The 12345-nt window shown below is 40.1% G+C and overlaps 1 pseudogene; it reads left to right on the top strand.

Annotated features, from left to right (window-relative positions):
* Nucleotides 1-12345, top strand: part of LOC149524041 (von Willebrand factor D and EGF domain-containing protein-like) — a 217769-nt pseudogene that overhangs the window by 20867 nt on the left and 184557 nt on the right.

The raw sequence follows: 12345 nt of genomic DNA, 5'->3' as shown, positions 1-12345 counted from the left end.
GGGCAGACAAAACAAAACTCACAGAAAAGCAGTTGGGGCCAAAGGTTGGTGTCCCCAAAACTCAGAGGGCAACCACCAACCCTGCGAAGGGTGCCAGTCCCTGGCAGAGGCCCCAAGGCATGGGAGCAGGAGACCAACAGCTGTCCGGCGAGACCCCCTTAAGCACGTGTCTGAAAGGTGCTCTGGCCCCGCCCCCGGAAAGGTCTGGTGGCCTTTGCCCTCTTCAAAATGGCTCCGGGCTTCTGCTTTTCCGGAAAAGCGCATCGTTATGACGATAACTCCGGGGCCAATGTAGACGCTCCTTTTCCGGAAAAACTGAAAACGGAATAGTATTCCGTTTTAAGCAGTTCCGGAAATTCATGCCAGTGTAGACACAGCCCCAATGTTTAGACCTTAATTTCAGGAAATGGACGTGGCTGAGAAAGGTACATGTAGAGAGGGTTATCCTGCTCTCACCCTCCCATAGCCTGGTTTTCAAAACTCTACACCTTGCATAATTTTCTGCAGAAAGTCATGATCTGAACCATATTGTGAGGCAGTTTCTGTTAGAACACAAATGCATTAGCTTTTAGCTACTTAGCCTCTATTTTAAGAAATTGTTATTCCTTTACTACCTCTTGTTATTTGCCCTAGACAATTATTAACATATTGATTATTAATTCTGAAATAACTGTTTCATGTTTCAAACTCTTGGACCATGTTGAAGAGTTCAGGGTGCAATCCAAGATAGTAAAGAATTGTGCCACCACTTGCCTTGCAACCCTGGATGCCTTACAAAGCTTTGCTGCTACAGGTAGCAACTTGGGATGCTCACTACGGCTACGTCTACACTGGCCCCTTTTCCGAAGGGGCATGTAAATTTCAGCAGTCGTCGTAGGGAAATCCGCGGGGGATTTAAATATTCCCCGCAGCATTTAAATAAAAATGTCCGCCGCTTTTTTCCGGCTTTTAAAAAAGCCGGAAAAGAGCGTCTAGACTGGCCCCGATCCTCCGGAAAAAGTGCCCTTTTCCAGAGGCTCTTATTCCTACTTCAAAGTGTAGACACAGTAGTAAGTGTACTTCAAAGTAGGAATAAGAGCCTCCGGAAAAGGGCACTTTTTCCGGCGGATCAGGGCCAGTCTAGACGCTCTTTTCCGGCTTTTTTAAAAGCCAGAAAAAAGCGGCGGACATTTTTATTTAAATTCCGCGGGGGATATTTAAATCCCCCGCGGATTTCCCTACGACGATTGCTGAAATTTACATGCCCCTTCCGGAAAAGGGGCCAGTGTAGACGTAGCCCACCAGTCTACCAGCATGCAAAGCACATCCTGAGCATCAATGTGCCATTATGTTTTAAAATCTGTGCCCTTAATATTAAAAATTCTCCATCCATAAAACAGCCCTGGCTTGGCAGTTCTGACCCCAGCAACCTGTCTTCTGTTCCCCGTCCCCAAGTTGGCTTCCATCAGCCTTTCTTGCTTACAGAGTGACCCGAATATTCATTCCCATTCTTTAATTTTTCCAAAACCATGTGCTTTGAGATGCCCTCACCTGGATAGTTTAGAGGAACAAATGGAACATATTTCTCTGGAGACACAAAAGTAAACCCAATTTATCAACAAAAGAAAATAGATGTGAACTCCATTAACTTTCAATCCATTAACTTTCAGAAAAGATCTCACACTGTACATTTTCATAATACAATAATATTGTATACAACCAGTTGATTCAATTAATCACTTGAGATTTAGCTTCCTCCCCCATCTTTATAGAGCAGTAAAAATTTCAAATAGATTTTTTGAGGGTTTTCTCTTAAAGTAAAATTTATTCAGGCTGTGAGAAAAGCAACACAGTTCTGTGCTCTTTCTTCTCCCACTTGTTAACTTTATAGCTTTTCTTTACTGAATAGTATTCATTGTCTTTGCCTGAAGATCAGGCTGGTCAGAGCATCAAATTCAAATTCCCTTGGCTAAGGCAGACCAATTTACCAACTCCCCCTGACATGCCTGGTTTAAACACACTTTTGTCATCATTTTAGCATATATTCATAACTGTTAATAGCCCTGTGTGCATGCATCATTCAAGAATGTTAATGATCACTTAGTTTTCAAATGATACTTTAACAAGTCATATTTTTTACAGAGATTGTTACAATAGTTTGCAGAGTGTGAATAGAGAAGGGTTTAGTGCCACAGACTCTCAAAACATTCCTTCAAATGTTTCTTAATTCAGTCCCTTCAAAATATCCAAAATGGTTCTGTGTTCCACTTGAACCTAGGACTCTAAAGATGGAAGGGCAATGTATTGACTCCCAGTATTACACTTGTTGTTTCCACTCTTAAGGTTTACAGGAAAGCTTTTAAACTCAAAGTATTTATTGAAGCATAGAGAAGGGAAAATATATTTAGAGCAAAGGTAATTATCCAGAGTGCGGTGGGAGTGAGCGTGCATGGGCACCAACACATTCCATATTTTTTATCTTTTGTGAGAGTGCCAATTACATCGTAGAATACCATAAAAGGGTTCTTCATTACATGGGACTATCAGTTAGTAGTTCTTTGAGGGCCAGTGGAGATGGTATATAAATACTTCTACCCACTTCTTCAGTACACTCAATTCACATATATTTGCTTTAGCTGTTACAGAGTTGAAACTGAAGGTCTATGCTCCTGGGGAATCTGAGGTTGAAGGTATTTGCCAGGATAATTAAATAAAATTAATTTATAGCAAATGCATGATTTGTATGCATACATATTCTTTTTGTATAATGGACAAAGTTCCAGGTCAAATGCAAGACCTGTTAATTATTTTACATTAGCCGAGTTCTTTATTTTCACTGTAGTTAAAATATTATCTTGCTATTTATATTAAAACAATAGAATTGCAACAAAATGGCAATGTGATATTTCTGGCACATTTAGTTGTGTTATTTTTACTTGATGAAAGAATAAGTGTGCTTCTTATTCCCTTTCTCTCCAGGAAAACGACTAGCCCTGACTTTACAATCAGTGATTACTCCTGAGGTTCTGAGAGCCAACGTCCTGCTCAAATGTGCTTACCGCCGTCCACTGTCAAATCAGCCGTTGCACTGCGTGGTGGTTTGGTCACGCCTTTCCACAGCCAGCATGAAATAACAGATTCATAGTCACACAACTCTGCAGACATTCTCCTACGTGGAGATGGATGGAGTTAATTTCAGATTGGGAGATATCGTAATGCTTTCCTGAACTCAGTAAACAAGGTCAAGCATTCAGAGGAACTGAATTCTCTTGTAGAATATTTGTTTGGCATTTATTACTTCTATTCCCCACTGGCAGTACTTATTTCAACTGAGAGAGAATTTGCTTAAATGGGATTGCATTTTAAAGCAGGATTATTAAATACTATTTGTCAAGGTCAGAACCTGTAACATCACTGTGAGATGCTATTCACAGCAATCTTTCATTTTACTTATTTTCTTAATATTTTCATTAAGTGATATGTGATGGAGATAACAAAGGAAAATGCTGAGCCCAGAGAGTCCCAGAATCCCAGGCCTATAAAGCATTCTCAGTGTGAAGGAGTAGGTTAAAATGAGCTTAGAAGCCCAGACAAATGGGGAAGTGCAAATGGGGAAGTGCAAACGGGTTGGAGGGAAGTCAGGCCACTTTTTAAAAACACACATGGATGGTTGAAACGGGGGTGAGACTATGGTGCTTGTAAGGCTCGTAGACAGTGCTTTCTCCATACCCCTTACCCTTATTGGGAGCTGGCATCCTTTTGGGGATCTGACCATTTGAATGCTGTTAAATTCCAGGTTGTTTGAACTGTAAGGAATCATGCCCTGAGATGAAAGAGAACAGATATAGGAAGTAGCCCAAGGTGGCAGACTTAGATCTTCTTCATGGAGGACTCAGGTGGTGATATTCCCTACAGGGCCTTTGACGGCCTTGCATGGAGAGGGAAGCTATAACCCCTGTCATCCTCTAATTGAGAGCTATGCCTGAGTCTGGCTGAGACAATTATGCATCCAATTTAATGGCAGGGGCAGGCATCTGTACACTCCCCTTATCAAACAATCTATACTAACACACACAGGCCATCTGGCTCCCTAAATTAATATCACATAGTATAATACACCTAGAGTTTCCCTGCTTCTAGGATAAGGGTACCTAATTCCTTAAGTACCAAGATAAAAAAAGCTTGATTACATGATGTATCTATTGAAACAAACCATGCCTAGCAGCAATAATAACTTTGAGTAAAAACATCTAGTTCAAGCACTGGGTAATTTCTATTCTCATGGACAGCCCCATAATGATATCTCTCCACACACAAAATAATATTAAAGAATATGAAATTTTAAAGTAGATGGAGGTTTATTTCATGGCCTTTTCCATGGTTTTCTGCCTACCTGAGTTTGTTACCGTAGTTCAATTGTATGCTGAAAGATGGAGTTCATTACAGAACAATCTTCAAGCAATGCATTTAATGGTTTACATAGCAACTCTGCTCTAGTTCCAGAAACAGAAACAAAAATAAAAATGCCACAACTGGACACCAATACCAGCCATGAAAAAAATTGACTTGTACATAAATTGAAGGCCTTCCACAGCACAAAAATCGGACTTTACAGTTAAATTAGGTTCATAACTGTTATAAACAGAGAACCATTAGTGATGCTAAATAGCACTTCAAGAATAAACATTGCAATTATAATAGCTCCATGTTAAATATAGGTTATACACACCCCTGGTGTTTTGAATCTTTTCTTCAATAAGAAGTCACATTAAAAATATGAATACATTTATTTAAATTCTTATAAAAGTGAATAATTTAAAAAAGGGTTACCTCCAGACACTTTGGCAAGTTGACACTAAGCTGAAGGAGAGGTAGATATGTTGGAGGGCAGGAATAGGGTCCAGAGTGACCTAGATAAATTGGAGGATTGGGCCAAAAGAAATCTGATGAGGTTCAAAAGGACAAGTGCCAGCAAGTTAAGGAAGCAGGAACTGGATAAATGGACTGTAAGATGCATAGAAAGCTGGCTAGACTGTTGGGACTGTTGCTCTATGTCTGGTTGGCAGTCGGTTTCTAGCGGAGTACCCCAAGGATTGGTTCTAGGGCAGGTTTTGTTCAACATCTTTATTAATGACCTGGATGAGGGGATGGATTGCACCCTCAGCAACTTTGCAGATGACACTAAGCTAGGGGAGAAATAGATACATTGGAGGGCAGGGATAGGGTCCAGAGTGACCAACACAGATTAGAGGACTGGTCCAAAGAAATCTGATGAGGTTCAACAAGGACAAGTTTAGAGTCCTCCACTTGGGACGGAAGAATCCCAAGCATTGTTATAGGCTGGGGACTGAATGGCTAAGTAGCAGTTCTGCAAAAAAGGACTTGGGGCTCACAGTGGATGAGAAGCTGGATATGAGTCAACAGTGTGTCTTTATAGCCAAGAAGGCTAGTGGCATATTAGGGTGCATTAGGAGGAGCATTGCCAGCAGATCCAGAGACGTGATTATTCCCCTTTATTAGGCTCTGGTGAGGCCACATCTGGCGTATTGTGTCCAATTCTCTCTCCTCCCCACATTACAGTAATAATGTAAATGCATTGGAGAATGTACAGCAGAGGGCAACCAAAATTATTTGGGGGTTGGAGCACATGACTTATGAGGAGAGGCTAAGGGATTGGGGCTTATTCAGTCTGAAGAAGTGAGGAGTGAGGGGTGATTTGATAGTAGCCTTTTAGCACCTGAAGGTGGTTTCCAAAGAGGATGGAAAGAAGCTGTTGTCAGTGGTGACTCATGACAGAAAGAGGAGCAATAGTCTCAAGCTGCAGGGGGGGAGGTCTAGGTTAAATATTAGGAAAAACTATTTCTCTAGGAGGGTGGTGAAGCACTGGAATGGGTTACCTAGGGAAGTGGTGGAATCTCCATCTACACAGGTTTGTAAGTCCCAGTTTGACAAAGCCCTGGCTAGGATGATTTAGCTGGGATTGGTCCTGCTTTGAGCAGGCAGTTGGATTCAATGGCCTCCTGAGGTCTCTTCAGGTATGTCTACACTGCATCCCTAGTTCGAACTAGGGATGCAAATGGAGACAATCGAAGTAGTTAATGAAGCAGGGATTTAAATACCCCGCGCTCCATTAACATGATATCGCCGGCACGCTAGTTCGAATCACAGCTGATTCGAACCAGGAAGTGCGCGCCGGGACGCGTTAGTTCAGACTAAAGCCCTTAGTCCGAACTAATGTTACTCCTCAAAAAATGAGGAGTAACATTAGTTCAGACTAAGGGCTTTAGTCCGAACTAACGCGTCCCGGCGCGTTAGTTCGAATCACAGCTGATTCGAACCAGGAAGTGCGCGCCGGGACGCGTTAGTTCGGACTAAAGCCCTTAGTCTGAACTAATGTTACTCCTCATTTTTTGAGGAGTAACATTAGTTCGGACTAAGGGCTTTAGTCTGAACTAACGCGTCCCGGCGCGCACTTCCTGGTTCGAATCAGCTGTGATTCGAACTAGCGTGCCGGCGATATCATGTTAATGGAGCGCAGGGTATTTAAATCCCCGCTTCATTAACTACTTCGATTGTCTCCATTTGCATCCCTAGTTCGAACTAGGGATGCAGTGTAGACATACCCTTCCAGCCCTATGATTCTATGATTTCTTCTCATAATAATGCTACCTGCATTTGAGTCAGACAAACTAATTCTGCCAGACTTATGGTGAGCTTATCTTACATAGAGATAGCTATTATCATCAAAATAATTTCATTGCAATCAATTCAATCCAGATTTAAACAATCCTGGAGGGGGAAAAACAGATCTGTTAACTAATAGTGATACCTACCCATTATTTTTATCGCATTATAAGTTGTTTTCAAAAGCTCTTCTCTGTTCTATGCTGAAACACACTTGTTTAACTTCCAATTTAGACTGGGATGTTTTGTTCATTGGGGACTTTTTAAAGCTTTTCATGGTCTGTTTGAGTAATTATTATTAGACACAAATTGTCACAAGTGAAAACAGACAATAATGCTTTAGCTGTAACAGGGATTTTAGTGTAAAATATTTCACAAGCTAAAGATGTTTAAAGGCCCTTTACCATATTCCACTGTGGGTTCCGAATAACCTCCTGAACTCATGAAGCCTGCATAACAGAAGGGATTCTCCAGGGTCAGGTTAGCTTTAAAGTAAGGCCAGAGTCTTCCATGCAGAGGCTATGCAATCCCAAATGGGCCAAATTAAGATCTGGTGTAACACATATAACTTTACTCACTTGCATCTGCTTATTGTCTTTTTCATCCACTTACACATGGTCTAAATTTAGCTCTAATGCTTTTGCAGAAGAAATTGAGGAGTTGCCTTATTTATAATCTTTTTCTGAAATCAGGATCTTCTCTTTTCATTCTCTGATATAATGTAGTCAAGAGAAAAGATTTTTATTTTTAAATAATTGTATGTGATTGATACTTGTACTACTTCTCATTCATCACAATGTCTCCTGATAATATGGTAAGGCACATAAACTATCCATCAATATGTTTCAATATCCATTGACATTATTTAATAGCTTTAATAGGCCCTTACAGAGTAATTGAAACTTAGTGGGCCAATGATATTTGAACTTTTATTGACTTCTCTATAGTTTAAACAGCCAAATATATTTCTTAATGCTAATCTGTGCATTTCCCCCCACCTCCACCTCCACCTCCACCCCCACCCTACACCTACCCCTACCCTCCACACACATACACACTATGTGCTCTGATTTTTTTGTTTTAGACAATATGATGCCAGCATTATGTTAGAAAAACTAGATTGCCGCTTTAAATAAATCTATAATATGCAGCTATTGCTACATAAAACGGAAAGAAGCCCATTACATCTGATTTGAAAATCTCAGCAGTACCAAGTCTTATTTATACAATATTGTTGGAGGTCAAGCCATTCCTAGAAGCACAGCCATTTGTAAATTATGGTAGGTGGAGTATGTGTAATAAGCTATACTATAAAAGGGGGAGGGGGACAAGTCTGCTCAGCACAGCAATCAGAACTTTCATAGGGTGAGAAAACAATTGTCACCAACCATAAAAAATAATAGCCATTTTAAAATAAAAGGTTGAAATAAAAAATGCTGGCCTTTCTGAGCTGCTTGCTGGTACATAAACACTGTTTGTGACACCAGAAATATAGAATTTCATGCAAAAGGATGTAATCTAGTGTCTAGCCTGCTTTAATATACAAAGGAGAACAAGTTAACTTCTACTGAAAGTAGGGAGGAAGGGTTTCCTGTTCTTCAATTACCACTTTCTCTACATGAGTGATTTGACATAAATGTTAAATCATTCTATTAGGAGACTGCAGACTCTCTTAAAATATATTTTTTCAAATTCCTTCTCCACACTTTTTGTTGGGTCATTGGCAGAACATGGTGAACATCCCAAGGGTATTTCCATACAGACTACTAAGTTTCAAGGGAGAATTCTGTAACAAACAGGGATATGTAGTCTACAGAGGAACTGGTCCTCAATTGGGTTGGTTCAGTTTTCAAATTTCAAAACCTTTGAAATTCCCCATCATTAGGTTCATGTGAAGGTCTGCTGCTTAGAGGTTGATTTACTTTGCACATTTGCCTGCTGTTTGGAGGTTGGTACAGACTATGTATTTGTATATAAGTTAGCTTTGATATGCCTAGCTTACATCATACTTTCCCATGTAATTTTGCTAAGTTCATATTAGGGTTTTCATGATGTAGAATTTCACCTGATGGTAACTGGTGGAAACTTAGGTGCCTCTGAGATTTAATTGCCTATGGGGATAAATAAGTAAGGGTATGTCTACACTAGCCCCTAGTTCAAACTAAGGTGGCTAATGTAGGCATTTGAACTTGCAAATGAAGCCCGGGATTTAAATATCCCAGGCTTCATTTGCATGTTCTCGAGCAGGCACCATTTTTAAATCCCCTTAGTTCGAACTGACTGCCCATGGCTACACGCGGCAGTCAGAAGTGAATCTGAACTAAATCCTTAGTTTGGATTAACTGTTATACCTCATTGCAGGAGGAGTAACAGTTAATCTGAACTAAGGATTTAAATCGGCAGTCAGTTCAAACTAGGGGATTTAAAAATAGCACCCGCTCGGGAACATGCAAATGAAGCCCGGGATATTTAAATCCCAGGTTTCATTTGCAAGTTTGAATGCCTACATTAGCCACCCTAGTTCAAACTAGGGGGCTAGTGTAGACATACCCTAATAGTTTTAAGTGTGCCAGTGGGGCCTAGCTGTTTGATTTCAAAATACTTTTGTGAATCTAGTCCTAAATCATAACTGAAAATGGGACTGAAAATCAGTCTAGACTGATGCCTCTCCATAATAAAGCAATGCCAACAATCACTGTGGCACTGATCTCAGACTTGCATCTCTTGCTGTGGCTGCCCACATCCTAAAGTTCAAAGTCACATGTTGCCCTTGACTGGCAACAAGAGGCAGAACCTGGTAGGGAGCACTTTCCCAGTTCAGGAGGCAGAACCAGAATATCTTTCCTGCCTGATTTAGCATATGCTTGTGTGCATATGACACAATTGCGTATGTGGCTTTCTGTGAAGTGTTTTATACCATCCCTCTCTCGTCTTTATGATAAGCCAAAACTGCAAGATGGCCTCAATAAGTACTTGCAAGAGTAATTTTGAATGCAGAAAATTGACAAATCAGAGTTTTTCAAGCTCAAAGTGAATTTCACAAGCTGAACTTCAAATGAATTTAGAAGCTTTTGGTCTTCACAAAGTTTTGCAGAAAATGTTATTTTGAGATTTCAAAAAAACCCTCCCAATCCCATAAACATTTCTGAAAAAAAAAGAAGAAAAAGAATAATAGATAGTAATCTACGTAAATTAGAAGTTATGAAATGTACAAAACTGAAGCTTGAGATATCAGGCAATAATCCATGGCGACAAGGCTAAAGATAGTTAGCTATGCTTCAAAGCAAATTAGGAACAAAAGAAATCCTGGCAGTCGTGTCGGTCCATTGCTAGATGGCGATGGTAAAATTGAGTGTCAGCAGGGGAATGATCACATTATCATGGGGAATTTTCCAGTGCAATCATATAGAGAGATCTGGATAGGTTAGTAACCTAGGAACATTCAAATAAAATGCACTTGCTATAGTCAAATGCAAAGCAACACATGTAGGAACAAGGAATGCAGGTGTTATATACACCATGGACAATTGTACATTTTCAGAACTGTGACATCTTAAAAGGAAGGGTGGGTTATAATGGAAAAGCAACTCAACATGAAAAGTTGTGGCGAAAAAGGGAAATGCAAATCACATTGGATGTATAAAAAAGGGATCCATGAGTAAAAGTAGGAGGTGATTTTACCTCTTCATATGTCATCTGTGATACTTATGCTGGGATACAATATACAGTTCAGGTTTCCAGAATTTTAAAAGGATGTTAAAAAACTGGAGAGGGTGAAGCAAAAAAGCAAAATGTAATTCGTTGGCTGGAGGAAATGTTTTATTGTGAGAGTCTTGAAGAACTCAATTTCTTTAGTCTAGCAAAAAGAAGATTGAGAATGGACTTGATTATAGGGCCTTAGTATCTTCACACAAAGAAAATAATAGGTACTAAATGACTTTTTGATCTTTTGGGGAAAGGTATAACAAAATCCAATGATTGAAAGCTGAAGCCACATTGGCTCAAATTATAAATATCTATCTTTGAGAGTGATGAACCACTGGAGCAAACTATCCACGGAAATGGAGGTTTCTCCATCTCTTGATCTCTTTAGTCAAGCAAGTTCTTGGACTCAATGCAGGGGTAACTGGTTGAAATTTAATGGACTGTGATATATAGAAAGTCAGACTAGGTCCCTTCTACCTTAAACTCAATGTATCTATGAGAGTTCTTCATTCAAGTTGCTGAGGAAAAATGCCAGTGACTGGAACAAGACCTACTGCGAGATTAATGCTCTGCATCCCATGACCACTTCCCAAAGGCACCTAATTCCCCTCTTCCAACATTAATATTGAATTTTGCCTTTGGTTGCATGCACAGTTCACACTGATTTCAGAATAAAGTAGATGTGTAACTAAAGTTGTCAGTGGGAATTGCATCTAAGGGCAGAAGCCAGACCCAATTTTAAAAGAGAAATTTTTAAAAAATCACCCCTTTTGTTTTATCATTTTCTACCTAACAGTGGATTTTGCCCTAAAGAAATAATTTCAGATATACAGATGCAAGGAAGCAAACTACAGCCTGAAGCAATTGGGTTATGGTGTCTGACATCCCCATTATAGATTGCTATTGCTTTAAAAGGAATGAAGACAAAATATAATTTTATTTTAAAAGATGTGAGGCATTTGTGGAAAATATCACCTCGCCTTGTCACTGTTGTCAGCAAGGTGCCATCAGCTCTGTTATTATCTCTTTCTTTAAATGATATGTTGATATGAAAAAAAAACAAAAACCACACACACACATTGCTGATTCCTGAGCTGGAGAAGAGCTGGTATTTGGCTGAAGGCAAAACAAAACAGAAACAAAAACAAAACCCCCAAAAACAAAAACAAAAAAACCTCCACCTCCCAAGAAGAACTACAATAATAATTATGTGGCAAACTGTCAACCTGTAGCTCAGTGGTTAATGAACACATCTGATGATTATGAAGAGATGTGTACACCTACTGAGCAAAGAAGAAACCCAGGAAGGAGAAGAACAATAAAAAAAGATAGGAATAAAATATAATGCTAGAACAAGTCCAGTGTCTATATGCTTCTGATTTGCAAATAATGTACCGGTCTTCACATGTGCTATAGATCTTGTCCAATGCACAGAGCTCTGCATCTCCATGGGTATCCATGGATAGTAGAGTGGATACCCATGCATGGCACTTGACCCCCACTCTGCCAGGCAGTCAGATGGAAGAGGAGGACATCAGGGCAGGCTCATGTACTGCCAGCAGGGAAAGGATGCAACAAGCTCTGTCCTAAATCTCCCTGGGTATGTCTACACAGCAAAGTTATTTCAAAATAACAGCCCTTATTTTGAAATAACTTTCCTAGCATCTACACAGCCAAACCACTATTTCAAAATAAATTCAAAATAGTGGAGCACTTAATTTGAATTTGGTAAATCTCATTCTACGAGGAATAACATCAAATTCGAAATAGCTATTTCGAAATAAGTGCTGTGTAGACACTTTTTTTGTAATAGGGGGCCTCCATCCTTCCCAGGGTGCCCTGGTGGCCACTCCAGCCTCAACCAAGAACACTTCTCTCCCTCCCTCTCCCCTCGGAGCCCTTAAAGGGGTAGACTCTGGCCACAGTGCTTGTGCCAGCTCCAAGCCTGCCAGCCCAGAGCCAGAAGTCACTTCCCCT

This window comes from Pelodiscus sinensis, chromosome 7, assembly GCF_052426305.1.
Source record: "Pelodiscus sinensis isolate ZL-2025 chromosome 7, ASM5242630v1, whole genome shotgun sequence".
NCBI lineage: Eukaryota > Metazoa > Chordata > Testudines > Trionychidae > Pelodiscus > Pelodiscus sinensis.
The sequence above is the reverse complement of the archived record's forward strand: the minus strand, read 5'-3'. Positions and strand labels throughout refer to the sequence as shown.